Source organism: Sceloporus occidentalis, unplaced genomic scaffold (assembly GCF_023333645.1).
Source record: "Sceloporus occidentalis isolate IW3139 unplaced genomic scaffold, rSceOcc1.0.p SCAF_3, whole genome shotgun sequence".
Classification (NCBI taxonomy): Eukaryota; Metazoa; Chordata; class Lepidosauria; order Squamata; family Phrynosomatidae; genus Sceloporus; species Sceloporus occidentalis.
Window position 1 is genome coordinate 110,284,139 of NW_028316983.1, and position 15,195 is coordinate 110,299,333.

Consider the following 15,195-nt stretch of genomic DNA (forward strand, 5'->3'; position numbering starts at 1 on the left):
GCTAGCTTGCTCCCACATATGACAGCCAGTTTTTCAGGACTCTTTTAACCATGCATAGCTTAGTTTATTTTGCCTATTGCCTTTCCTATCGTAAGATAAATTCCTGAGATAATAAATTCAATTTCCCTTTTTAAAATGCTACAAGAGGATTTAGAGTAATTACTCCTTTTTCTACCACAAGCTCATATGGCTGTACTCTGCACTCTGCTTAACATATAGATACATTACATTAATAAAACCATACTCTTTGTTAAATAAAACACCTCTGGATTTTCCTGGCTTTCTAAACATGATTGCACCCTATTTGATCCTCAGCAATCAATGATAAACCCAAGAGTTTAGCATTTAGATTCTAGGTAAATAACTTGGCAACCTACTGTTTGTGTCATTCATAGCATAATATATTGTCCCTGTGCCCTGCATTATACAGAGAGAGCCAATTCATGTCCTCCCTGTCCCATTGGTCATTACTTCCCATTTCATTCAAGTAACAATTATACAGAAATTGGCCCTTAAACATCACAGCAATATTGTGGAATGAAAGAACAGAACTCTGACTCCCACACTACTACTGCTGTAGTGGCTACTGTAACTTCTGAAGGGTACCTTAATCAAGTTATATCCAACCCTAACAACTGCCTTCATCCCCCTGCAGTTGGGAAATCATTGCTCTCTAATACAAATAGAAAGTTCTGACTCTTTCTCCAAAATGACCAAGTTTTTGCAGAGCAAGGCTTCATAGTTCCATAGACAATGAGGCCTTAACAAATTTAGGTTTTTACATCTTAAAGCCAAAATTGTTCTCTAATTAGAAGCTAGAAGGCAGTCGATGTCAAATTCATGGAGCATAGATTATTTGCATTTTGCTGCACCGTTTAATAATGACAGCTATAAGCTGACATGTTTTGTTTTAGTTGTGGCTTCCAGATGGCCTCTGCATATCACATTTATTCACCCTGCCTTGATACAAAATCAGGCAGAGACACCAGTAAGGAAAATCTCTTTGAAAGGAAAGGTCATATTTTGTCTGTACTTATGACAAATGTGCTTTATTTCATCTCTCTACAACTGTTTCCTTTCTCATTCTTTGGGATATGGCACAAAGGATCCTGTTCGCTCCAGCCAGTAATATCTGGCTCTAATTAAAAACCTAGTGTACAACCTAAAATTAATGTTCAGCTTTCCAAATATTAAGGCTATCATTTATTGTTACTTCTACTCTATGCCATTTTAAGAACTTGTGTAGTTTCCTCAAAATGAGAGATGCACCTGAATTGATATATAGCTTTACCTTTTCATAAATGGAGAATGTCCATTGCTTCTCTGTCTCAGAATCAAGTGCTAGGTGTACTTTGCTACCTGCTAAGCTTTCCCATGACTAAATCATCCACCTGAAAATCTCTGTTTGGAGACTGTAGAAGTCACGTGTTCTAATTTGTGGGCTTTTCTGATTCTTCCCATTATGTGTTTTTAACTTGCAGACACCTTTGACATTTGGTATGGTCCACAGTATTGGTCAACTGTGGGTTTCATTTATGTTTTCCATTAAGGATACTCCCATCTTAATTTTAGCTATGGTCCATTGTTAAGATTGCCAGATCAATGACAGGGCTCTTATAACTTTAATCCTTAACAGATCTTAGAGAAGGACAAGGTACCTTATATGTCTGTCAAGCAGGATAAAAATACCTCTTTTCCCTCACTTTCCGAGCTACAGCCATGCCCTCCCAGCATGGCTATTGCCTCACCAGTAGAAAGCAGAGGAAAAGTCCATGGTGGGGAACCTAGCTCTATTCTTTTCACCAGATACACAACAATAATGGTTCATTGATTTATGGCTGGTGTCAAAAAGAGATGTGGGCGCTTTATAATCCTCCCTTTGATATGTCCTACCAGCGAGACAATACTTAGAGCAAATGGGTTACTAGACATTACGGTTTAGAAAGTGAGGGAGAACTGAAACCTTGTCCTGCACCAAGATATGAATAGAAATATTTGAAAATATTACAAAAATGGTAAAATCCCTTTCAGTACACAAGAAATTCGGATAAGAAGAATTCTGGATGATAGGAATCTTTAAAGTTCAGGACTTATTACACAAAGTTATTTTTCACAGATAAAGGTATTTTCGGTGCAGGAAATGGTTTATCTGAAAATAAAATTATATTTCTTTAGAAAAATATTTGATGTGCAGAAAATCTGTTTCCAGCACATACAATTGCCATGTTCTCTGCAAACCAATGATGTGTACATTTTGCACAAGATACATTTTCCCATTACAGCCTTTTTTTTTACGCAGCAAACAACTGGAAAAAATAATTGTAGGATACGGCTTTTTTGCCCAAGAAAATAATATTTTAGCACAGAAATACAGTGGGCCCCCAAAACCCCCGTGGATACCAAAACCCATGGATGTTGAAGTCCCATTAAATACAATGGATAATAAAATAGTGCCCCTTATAATAAATGGCAAAATCATGGTTTGCTTTTCAGAATTTATACATAATTTTAAAATATTTTCAAGCTGTGGGTGCTTGAATCTGTGGACAAGGAATCTGTGGATATGGAGAGCCAACTGTATTATTTTCTATGCAGAAAAAGCTGTGTCATACACATTTGTTTTATATGAAACAACTACCTGCAAATTTTGTGCAGAATAAGTTCAAAACTGTTATTATTCTTGTCATTCCACAGTTCTTCTTGTCAGGGTTTCATGACAATTTTAAACAACATGTTTTTCAATGATTTAAAGAAAAATTATTTTGAATATTCTTTCCCTTCCTGCTCCTGAGGGCAACACCTTCTGATGCCAGGGTAAACTGACATAAAACCTTACCCCTTCCTATCCCCTTGACAGAGGCATAAGCCTACAATTGTGAAGAACAAGTAATGCAGTGTGGATCAGATGTATTCTGCTAGCCAGGGTGGGGAAGAGAGTGGATAAAGGCTTCAATTGTAAGCCTTTTTGCTGACTCCCTCAAATTCATGTAGCAGCATCCCTAGGGATTGATTGGGTAGTAGCTTTGATAAATGATAGATTTTGACTTTTTAGATACTCTACAGAAACAATGCTGAGAACAGAGGAATATTAATAAATCATCAGTAGGTGAGGATCATTATATACATCCAAAATTAATCTTTATACTAGGCCACCACAGAAACCTCAAGGTAGAAAATTAATTGTAGTTATTCAATCCAATAGTCAGTTCAATATTAGGTGTTCTTTTGACACACTGAAGGAAGTGGGAGAATTAAACTGAACAAACAAAAAGCAAGCTTTAATATTTAATGCTTATTCCTTTTTATTAATAAAACACCAGTATCAATATAGTCCAAATTGGGTGGAGAGGGGAGCAAGTATGTCTTGAACTCATATGAGCAATAGTGACTGTTTTTCCCTCATTGATTAAAATTGAGTTCAGATTAGTCAACTAAAGCTTTAGTTGATTAATCTGCCCATGAAACCTGCAGATCTAATTTAAAATTGGCACAGCTTAGCAAGAATATACTTTGAGAGTGTCTAGTCACATTGAGAAATAGGAAAATGAAAGGCCTCTCAGACTGCATAAATGGAGAGTGCTTTAAATAAGTAGTATATATGGTTGCATATGTTACTTATACTCTTGGAAAGCCAAGCGTTGTGACTAATGTGCTTAAAAAGATGAAGACATTGTGAATCTCCATAATAGCACATCTCACTTCTGTTTAGCTTGTGTAAATGACAAGGCACTTAGACCTAAGACACTGGCTTATTGAAATACGTGTAAGATCATACAGATTAAATTAAAGAAGATGTGTCATATTGGCTAATAGAGTAAGAAAACTGTTAAGCTGCAGACAAAGATATGAAGACATTTTGTGCTGCATGTAAGGCTACTTATCATGCACCAACATGCTATGGGTCTAATTTTTTTCATAAGCTTAATAAGAATATAGTGAATATCTGTGATATTTTTGTTTACAGAAAAGTGTCATCATACAGTTACTGTTGATATCCAAAGATACTGCAAAACATTGCACAGTACTGAGCAGGAAGACCATTTACAGCAGATGGGTACCAGTAATTGCCTTTAGCTCTGAGCAAGCATTTGATCTAACAGCAAACTTTGGTGGTGGTAGAGTGATTCGTGTTTTGCTAGCATAATGAGTTTGTCGAAGAATGAGATGGAGGTTTCTATATTGCTCTGTAGGTAGGTACACTGAGGAATACAAGTTTGAAGAGCAGTTGTCCATTCCTGATATAGAAATAGGAATACAAGGATTGTTCAAACTGCTTAACTTCTTTAAAGGGCTCATGGTGTGATTCATGGAGCAATGGGCAGCACTGAGGGAAAGTCTGGAAATATTGAAAACTTGTTTTTAAAAAGAAGGGGAGGGGGATAAACTGTTTTGCTTTTCCAGTCTCGAGAATATTCACCCTCCAAAACACAGTATAGGATTAGAATCAGCTCTAAGGTTTGATCTCCTAAGGGAGTCAGTAAGCATTGCAACATTTTGTTGCCATTCCTACCTGTACAATATCATGATAGGCTTCAAGATATTGTGAAACAATTTGGAGAAGCCTACCCTTGAAAAACTGTGCAACTATTTTATATCTAAGAATCCCAAAGGGGTAGTTTTGAAAAAAAAGGAGGACAAAAAAAAAAAAAAAACAGCTGAGAGGGAAGAAAGGAGAGGTAGTGACCAAATGGGTAAATACACATGGGATTTGCACAAAAACAGTGATTAAGGGTGAAGAGTAAAGAAGGAGAAACACTTTTGTTCGAAAGTAGAACTGGCTATAATTCCAGGTGTCCCAATGACTCTATTTGATACCAAAAACGGATACAAATCCATGCTATGAAATCATCTTAATTGGTGGTAAATCAATGTTGGCAACAGAAGATCAACAGCAGAAAAAGAATTACACTCCTTTAGCTGAGGTGTTCACCCTCCAAAACACAGTATATCCAATATCCTTTCAGACTAGGAGTACATCTAAACTGTAGAATTAATATAGTTTGACACCACTTTAACTGCCAGGACAGTGACATCATCATCATCATCATCATCATCATTCTTTGCTGTCATGGCTCTTCCTCTAAGGAGGAAGCCAAGGCAGTGGAAGAGAAGGAAGAACAAGCATACCCCTCTTGGCTTTGCTGCAGCCCAGCTCCCTTCTCCCAGAGAAGCCACACAGATGACTTTTTCATATGATGAAATTTGGAAGGTTATCTCAGAGTAAATCTGAGGCCATCCCTGCTGTTTTGCATAATTTCGCATGAGAAAATCAAACGACATCAGAGGCAACATGAGAGGAATCCAAACGGAATCCTAGTACATCCCAGGAATAGTTAAATTAGGTGAAAAAGCAAATTTATAAATCTTTTTGCACTGTGAATTAGCAGTCAATTCGCATTTGGCTTGCTACAGAATGCTTCTCCAGAATCAGCCATGGATTGCCTTCATTACAAACAAACTACAATTCCCATGATCCTTTGTTTCAATTTTCCCCCTTGTATTCCTTCTTCTTCTAAAAGGGGGGTGCACGCGCGCGCGCGCGCGCACACACACACACACCTCCTTCTCTCCTGGTGTTGCTCTCTTTCCTTCTGCTGCTGGGAGAAGACAGAGGGAAAGTACATTTTGGCAGGAAGAAAGGGAGGGCATGTCCTGGAAAAAGAGGGCATCATCACTGAAATCTTTCTCTCTAGTGTTTGTGATTTTACAGAGTTTGCATCAGCCTTCCTTCCTGTGAAACAGATTCTGGGGCGAAGAGGATTTTCTTGCCCGTTTCTCTTCCCTCTGGAGTATTGGAGGGGGGGGGGGACTTGTGACTTGTGAAATGGACAGTTTGGAGCATGCACAAAAAAGGTATTTCTCAAGCTAGCAACAGGAATTTGTCCTCCTCTATTTGATACCCAAATTCTCATTGGATCCACTTTAACGTGCCTTTAATCCCTAGTTGAGCTCTGTGTGTGATAACCATTAGCAAATTGGCTTGCTTTTCCTGGATGCCAGCACTTTAACCATTTTCGGGATGAAACCACATAGGTCCCTGTGTGAAAAAGTCCACAGTCAAAAGAGAGGCAAGCCTGACCTCTTGACTTCACCCAGCTCCATTCTCATGAGGAAGCCACACAGAGACAAAAGAGGGCAATTCCTTGTTAGGAGGGAGCCGCGTGGAGGTGAAGGAAGGGTGAGCCCAGTCCTCCTGATTTATGTATTTTCAGACATAAGTTGGATTCTTTTACATGCTGCAGTTTGATGGGAGAAGGTGAAAAACAAGAATGAGAAGCTGTTGTGAAGAGCTCTTGCTACAATGTTATAGGATGGGTATGAATGGAAGAATTCAAGTCCCTGCCCTATCAGTAGGAGGAATCAATCAAAAATTATTTTCAGATTTGTGCTTTTGTGTTTATGTATGGCGGAGCCACACAGAGGTGAAGGAATGGTGAGCCCAGCCTTCCTGGTTTTGCCTCCATCAAGCTCTAGCCTCCTGAGACAGCTGTGCGGAATGAAGGGGGTCAAGCCTAGCCCTCTTGTTTTCACCACCACTTGGATTCCTCATGAGGAGGGAGCAAGCCTGGCCCTCCTGGCTTTGCTTCTGCTTGGCATCCTTACAAGGAATGAGCCACATGAAGATGAAGGAGGAGTAAGCCTCCCTCCCTTTCTGACTTGCTCCACTGCCCACCCCCCCCATAGAAGCCTTGGGCAGGCAGGCAGTCCAGGGAGTGAGTGGGGGAGGCTGAGACACCCCTGTGACAGTCCCCTCTGCACCAGGTGACAACAAGCCCAGAGAGGCCACTGTGCCAGGGCTCCATCCTACAGAATCCTGGTACTAGGAGTTTTATGAGGCACCATCACTCTTTGGGGAAAAAGGATAAAGAACTTGTAAAACTGAACCCTCCCCTTTTGGATATATAAAATTATTTTAGCTTTCCTCAAAATGTTTGCAGCATATTATCCTTCATTAGCAACTTTTTCAAAGATTCCTTTAGGCAAAATTCAGTATTAATGCTACAAGTTCATAATTTACTCCTTAAAATTCTGAGCAAACATTGTTACCACATTGCACTACAAAGCTATTTCAACCACACACAGAAACTCACTCTCTCACTCTTTTTTTAAAAATGTCATTATTTCCCACTTAGGTTATGATTTTTTTTCTTATCCAAATACCCATAAATCTCCTTGATGAACTTACAGACTTTCATTTCCTCATATGGACTATAAACTCATGCATTTAATATATTACATTATGTGAAAACCAAGTATCTAGCCAGCATGTTCTCTGATAACTGACAGGTAGCAAATGTTTAATGACTTCATTATTTTACTGTTACAGAACACAATATGTCACATCAGCTATAAAATATGCTGTATACATCATTAATGATCATATCCTGATTTGGTTAAGAAGCATGCCGAGGATGTAAGTACCATAAACATGCACAGTCATATAAAACAGAAGAGCTAATGAAATTGCAGTAGACGCACACTTTGCCTCTTGATGCTCTTCCCTTCACAGGCATTCTATGCAGGATGAAAACATCAAATGAGCAACACATTCCACAGATAGAGATCTGGTTTTTGTTTTGTAATTACTGCCCAACTCCACCATTTTTGCATTGGCTGCTTTCTCACTGCAGAATTAAAGTAGTTTGACACTTTAACTATTATTGCTCCATCCTATGGAATCCTGGGATTTGTAGCTTCTTGTGGCACCAGAGCTTTCTGACAGAGAAGGCTAGATACCTCACAAAACTACAAATCCCAGAATTCCCCAGCATTGAGTTAGCATAGCATTCCATAGCAGCCTTGCTCACTGGTGGGAAGGGATTGGGAATGTCATTGTCCTTGCAATGTGAAATTCTACATGACTGCTAGTCCAGAAAATCAGGCTTCAAAGGTTAAACTCGGGGGGGGGGGGACCCAACACTTTATTTGGTAATTATAGATCCATTCTAGTGACATTCATTATCAGCACTGACTAGAGAAAATATTCAAACTGTCTAATTAAACTACACACTGTCTTCAAGTTCAGGTGGGCTTAATTCTTTTTCATTAATATTAATAAAAACACTTATCTCTTTCTCATACTGCCCCCTTCTTTCTTGTTATAACCAGATCCTTTCACAGAAATGACCTTGAACAGGCTTGGCTCATAGCTTCCCTTCGTACTAGCCTTATCTCAGCACCTGTGTCTGAGTTCACTAAGCCTGAACAATGCAATTTCTACTGTACAATCCATCATACCTAATTCCCAACCTGTTATGGCATGCAAGTTGTTTATGCAACTCGTGACATCTCCCTTCATCTGATCCAGCTGCTGGTTGTAAGCCGGTTGCAGTGGGGATTGTGCCAAGAGATATTACTTAGGGTCAAAACAGAACAGCAGTAAGTTCAGATGATGCATGCTCTCATGCTGCCCCAAGCTGGCGTCATACCACCCATCTGCCCAGACAGAAGGCAGCATTGTGGTGCTCTGGTGGCATGGCATTCCGATGCCACATGCCACAGAAGTGCTGAAGAGCCACTGCTGCACTGGAAAGGGTAGCTTTTTTCCACCCTAAAAAGGAGGGGCATTTTGCCATTTCTTTTTGGGCCAGAAAAATGCCAAATCAGGGCTGCAGTGTGCGGTTGCTGCAGTCCTGATCCAGAGCTCAAAGGAGCGGCACCAAGCCATCTTTTTAGAACCACCTGTACTGGCCCTTAGTTATATTTATGTAAATATGAAACCATTGTAGAATATGGGCAATTACGGTTTTTCTCAGATAATGCAGGTAGGTCTGGCTCTACCATTAGATAAAAACAGACAACTGCCACAAGCAGAAAATCCATGAGAATAGCAGTGGGAGACACCCACCCACCCACCCAACTTCTCATTTTGAGCTCTCTTGATTTCTCCTTCTGTTGTTGGACAGACCTGTCTGTCTGACACAGACTGGCCTGATCCCCTAATTTGACTTGCTGCCCTCAGGTATAGTGGAGAACTTTATTCCATAGTGAATGCTGAAGTAAAATCTAGCCATCTTCTATATATGGAATGAAAGATGAGACACCATCTTATTGTTCTTGTAAGACCATCTTAGGCATACCCGTACTGGTGTTGATTTATGGCACCCCATATACCAAATGTTGCAAAACAGAATGACAATAATTCATGCCTTCAGTTGTAACACATTCACCTAAAGAATAGTCTATGCAAGTAGTGGCATGGATTGTTCTCTATTTGTAGGAAAAGACATCCATTTAGCTATACACATATAGTATAGGCTGTGCCTGCTAACCCCAGAAAATTCATAAGATCAGCAGGGGAGGGGGGAAAACTGTGTGTGCATACTCACACGTGAATAAGCTTTTGTTAAGAGCAGTGCACTGGGTTTAATGGGTTGGGAGGGCAGGGAGCAGCTCCATGCTCTAACTCTCTGCAGGACTTTACCAGCTGAAAGTTTTAAAAATGGGCAAGGAAAGAAATTAGCTTGAAGGCAAGATGATTTTCCAGCAGAAGGAAGTATATTAAAAAGTCAGAAAAAGATAACAGAAGAAACCAACAGAATAGTCTACATTAAATGCAAGCAGTGTCTCAAAGTAAAAGAGGAGGAAATGGCATGGAAGGTTAAAAAAAAAAACATACTCCTAATCAATCTAAGTGGGGGGGGGGGAGGCTAGAGGGTTGAAGCAAAGCTTAAGATACTACAGACTAAAACGAACACATGAGTTTTATCATCCTTCTACATGAAGAAGTGTCTAGGATGGCTAGAAATCAGAGCAACAGAAGGCAGGTTTCAGAGAGCGAGAGAGTCTTAGGTCCAAAACACACTGCAGAAATCATCCAGTTTGAGACCTCTTTGACTGCCCTGGCTCAGTGCTAGGGCATCCTGGGAATTGTAGTTTATTGTGGCATCAGAGCTATCTGACAGAGAAGGCTAAATGTCTCACAAAACTACAGTTTCCAGAATTCCCTAGCATTGAGCCAGGACAGTTAAAGTGGTCTCAGTCTGAATTATTTCTGCAGTGTGTTTTAGACCTCTCTATCTGTATCTCTCTGCATTTAACTTCTTCCTAACTTGGGGGATGTCTCCTAAAGTGAATGGAATCCCTTTGCATGGGGCAAAACATGACCTCAATGTTGTTCTGTAGAGGGTTAAAAACAACAACAACGTGCTGAAAGTGATGAGTGCAAAGCTTGTGGCTCTGTACAAAAAGGCAAAGGTGAATATACTCTTCAGGCACTGAAATGACTCTTAGATGGTCTGGGTGGTAGAGAACCATGGAGTTACATACACAAGACAATTAAGTATAGATATTTACTCTTTTTCAGATCCAGATAGGGTTGCCCAACATCTTTGGAAGCTGCACAATAACTCGCAATGGGGGTGTACCAGTCTGCGCCAGTTGGGCAGTTCTCTGTTCATTCAAGATAAGTTAGACAACTGAGCCCTGATTGATCTAATCAATGAAACTACTTTCTTGTTGGTGTGGGGAGGGGGAGAGGGCATGAGGCTTGATATCTCCATGATAGACAGAGATCCAGGCCAGCAGCCCTGCATGTCCATTATACAGTGGTCCCTTGTTAAACGCTGGGGTTTGGTTCCAAGATCCTCCATGGATAACAAAATCCATGGATGCTCAAGTCCCATTAAATATAATGACTTAGCAAAATGGTATTCCTTATAAAAAATGGAAAATCAAGGTTTGATATTTGAAATTTATACTTTTTTTGAACATTTTCAAACTGTGGATGCTTGAATCTGTGTATAAGAAATCCGTGCATAAGAAGGGCCAACTTTACCTTCTTAATATATAGGCAGACTGACAGCTTCCTGCCTTATGCATCAAAGTCAGATTTTGATATTTATTGAGCATAACTCCTAAAACTTTGCACTCACTCAAAAACCAGAATTTGCAAGCTTCCTGCCAGGTGGAGAATCTGTAGCTGGACAGCTGTAGATAACACAGAATTTTTTCTGCTGATCCAAGAAATATGCAAGGAATCCAGGTTTGGTGGGAAAGGAGCAGTGTTGGTGTGTGCAGTCTATGTATATAGTAAGAGTGGAGAAAGGTGCAACTGAACTTACTTTACGTGTGAGATTTTTTGCCAAAAGAAGGGGAAAAGCCCAAGGGAATTTTTATTCTTCAGCGTCTGGCTAAGTTACCAAAATAAAACAAATAAATTACACATAATTGTAGACATAATTCAAAACAACTATGGCCTGGCATATATGGGCGTTTTAGGCACCCTCGTCATGTGTTAGGGATTGGCTGAGGGCAGAGCAGCCACATGCCCCACAACCCTAGAATGTGATGAGGGCGTAACAATGGTGGTGCCCTGTATACATGGGCAGCGCCATTGTTACGTAAGTGCCACGCAGCATCCTCACGGCGCCACACAGCACTTATGTAACGGGTGCGCCAGCGGCGCATTTGTTACACCGCTGCCACGGCTTCAAAAGAACTCACTTTTTGCAGGTTCTTTTTCTGCTGGTGGGAAGCCTCATGGTTTGGCAGCTGAGGCTTCCCTCCAGTGGAAAAACGGGCACCGGCAGGCCACCCTTTCAGGCAGTCTGTACCGCACCATTGATTCTAAAATGTCTGCAATGTTTGAGACCAGAGGGTTAGAGTGCTAAGTGTTACATAGAACTGGCTGGTCAGGAATTCAGATATGCAAAAGAGAGAAACCAGACATGGAAATCAGACATGCACTTGCAGATAAATAAAAATAAACAGAGGTTAAAACCAAATTTTTTTCCTCCTACTTTCAGTTATTAGTCCTAAGATCAGTGATATCTCACTGAGTGGTGTAATAAGATCACAATTCAATCTTCACAATACCAGCAGCAGTAATATGCACTATTTCTGGGTGCAGTAAGATACCCACCTATTCTTTCGGTAATTTCTCTCTTTTCTTTCCTTTTTGTACTTTCTGGACATGTCATGGAATTCAGAGATGAACCCTCAGGGACACTTTAGAGTATTTTACCAATATCATAGCCTAGCTACCTCTGATTGGAAACACAGAATTACATAGAAGATGTTGATGTAAATTTGTATTATAATGCATTTTATGTATCTGAAAAAGCCCTTGGCTGGATTGTCCAGGGTGCTATTCTTGCCAACTTTTATGAGGGTGTGCTGAAAGGTTCTTGGCCCAACCCACTTCCCAAAATCTGAGTATAATTTTGTCCACTCAGATGGTATCTGTACGGTATTTTATTCATACTTTAGATTTATTATATTTAGCTTTTTAAATTTCCATAGACCTTCTATAGAATTTTATAGTGTGTTTTATCTGCTTTGTGTTATTTTGATATGGCCTAATGGCTAATCAATAAACAATATGAGTATAATTTTGTCATTGTAGCTTGAAAGAGTGTTCTTTTGAATTGTAAACTGCCAGTGTTCAGGACTGTAGCTCTAATATCTAAAAAATGTTTTCAGATCTTTGATAGAACCATGTCAGTGAAAAGTGTAGAATTTTCAAGTGCTGAATTCCAGGCTGGAAATCCAGGGGGGGGGGGGGGAACCCAAAGGAAATCCATGAGTGTATGGTGCAAACATTGAGTGACAAGTGCCCATCATATTCAACCATGAAGAAGTGGTGTACCAACTGTCACCATGGAGATTTTGAAACTGAAGATGCAGCAAGGGCTGGGAGGCCTTCAACAGTGTCAACACCTGAAATTATTGAGTGTATTTATGGCCTCATTGTGGCAGATGGCTAGGAAGTTCTTCCTAATGTTGAGGCGGAATCTCTTTTCCTGTAGTTTGCGTCTATTGCTCCATGTTCTAGAGTCTGGAGCAGCAGAAAACAAGCTTGTTCCGTTCTCAATATGAGACCCCTTTGAATACTTAAGCAAGACTATCATATCACCTCTTAATCTTCTCTTCTCTAGGGAAAATGTACCCAGATGCCTATTTTGCTCTTCATAGGTCATAGTTACCAGACCATTCACCATTTCAGTCACCCTTCTTTGGACATGCTCCAGCTTGTCATTTTCCTTTTTGATTGTGATGAACAGAACTGGACACAGGATTCCAGTTGGGGCCTGACCAATGCAGAATAAAGATGTATTATTGCTTCCCTCATTTTAATAACTCATTTTAATATTAGAAAACTACAAAGAGATCAACCTGTTATCACTAAAGCATGTACTGACTTTATATTTGCTATTAGTAATGTTGCCAGTATTAAAACGTACTAGCTCTGCATAAATGTTCACACTAGGTAGAAATGAATATGTGGGATGAAAAGATCAATACAGCATCATTTTGATTTCCTGTGCAAACAGCACTTTGAATGTGAAGAGGTGAGGGGTGAAAAAAGTAGACATGACCTCAGTTCCCTTTCCTCTATAAAATTTGCATAGGCCAGAATCTTTCAGATATGTAAGAAAATGAAATATTCATACATGTGCCATCATAAACTTCATGGTGGAATGACAGAGAGACAGAGACCTTGCCAGAGATACTAAAAGAAGAACAAGGTGTTCTGGCTTTTTAATGAGTTGCTGAAATACAGCAGAAATCTATGAGTCAATGACAGGGAAAGTAAAATGTGTATTAATAGATCATAGGAAAAAAGATAAATTAATAGACTTGTGCACATAATTAAACTGCATGTGAGTTTGAATGCTTCAGTTGCTTTTACTTTTGATATACCTTTATAATGCTTCTCCAAAGATTTTCAAAAATCCTTAGAACTTTTTCCTGTGTCTGTGGGTACACTTTAGATTTGGACATCTGAAATAGGACTCTTCTGAATCAGAGTCAAGGCTGGTTACTCCTTATGTCTTCTTAGGAAATTGGGCTCACAATCAATATGTCTTCAAGAATTCTTCCCAAGATTTCCATTATAATGAAAACACTAGAGTTGAGAGAGGGACAAGTGTGAGAAAGAAATGTAGTTCTGTCACTGGATGCTCTAGCTTCTAATTTCATTAAATTGTTTCACTGGGACTCTCTTATCCAAGTATTTTGAGAAAGCGATGTTAAAGTATATTGCTACACTGAGCTATGTCCCTTTTTTGTACTGCTTTTCCTCAAGAGTATGTACAGTTGGACCTTTATATCCATGGGGATCTGTTCCGGATGCCCATGTGGAAATAAAATATTGGGACCTCAAGTCCCATTATCCCTACTGATGGAGTGATGGGCACAGAGCTTGCCATTCACAGATGCTCAAGTCCTGAGTATTCATTGTCTGAATATTTAATGAATATGATACTACAAGATTAGTGCTTTGTAATTTTTCTTCTCACAATGTTACATTTCTCAGGAGGGATACTCAACGTTGTGACTCCTCCCCCAGAGTGCCATTTTGGCATGCGGCATGATGCAGCACTGAAGGAAGGTCATCATGCTGCTCTGTGGCTGATGTGGCACCCTTTAGAGGACACAAGAAGGAGCTGCATTTTGTCCCTCCTTTTTGCATTCTCCAAAGGCTGGTTTGGGGCCACACTGTATGGTTGCTGCGGCCCTGATCCGGGGTGAAATCTGTATAGTCCCTCAATCCCCCCACCCACCTTTGCCCTAGTGCCATAAATAGTTGAACCTGCAGCATCATTTCAGTTTCCTTTCTTTGCCTTTCTCCATTTTTCCAAATAGAAGATCTCTTAAAAATATTTTTCTTCTACATCTACATTTAAGCACTTGATTTTTTCCAATTTTTGTCCTTGAATTTACCTCTCTTTCTTCCTCTTCCTCTTTTCTCCACAACTTCTGACTGAGCATCTTGACCTTCTCTCTCCCTCCCTCTCCCCACTCTCTCTCTCATATGTTTTATCCCTCCATTTGTCTTAGGCACAGTACAGACTGCCCCAAAGTGGTGGCCTGCAGCTGTCCCTGTTCACACCAGATTGGGGCCAGGGCAACCTCACTGATAGCCCCTTCGCCATTTTTCCAGGCCAAAGAGAAGCAGCAAAATGCCAGAACATCCTTCCCCCACAAGCACAGTTCATCGCTTTTTTAATCAGCTTTAAAACTGAGTTAAAGACAATATTTTTCAGGAAAGTGTCCCCAGACATTACCTGATTGTTATCCTATGTTTATTTTATTTTGTTGTTTGCTATATTTTATCAATTGAATGTTAATATGTATTAAAATAATAATAATAATAATAATAATAATAATAATAATAATAATCTGTTTATTTATAGCCCGCTTTTCCTTGGCAGATCAAAGCGGGTTACACAGAAGTACACAGATGTACAC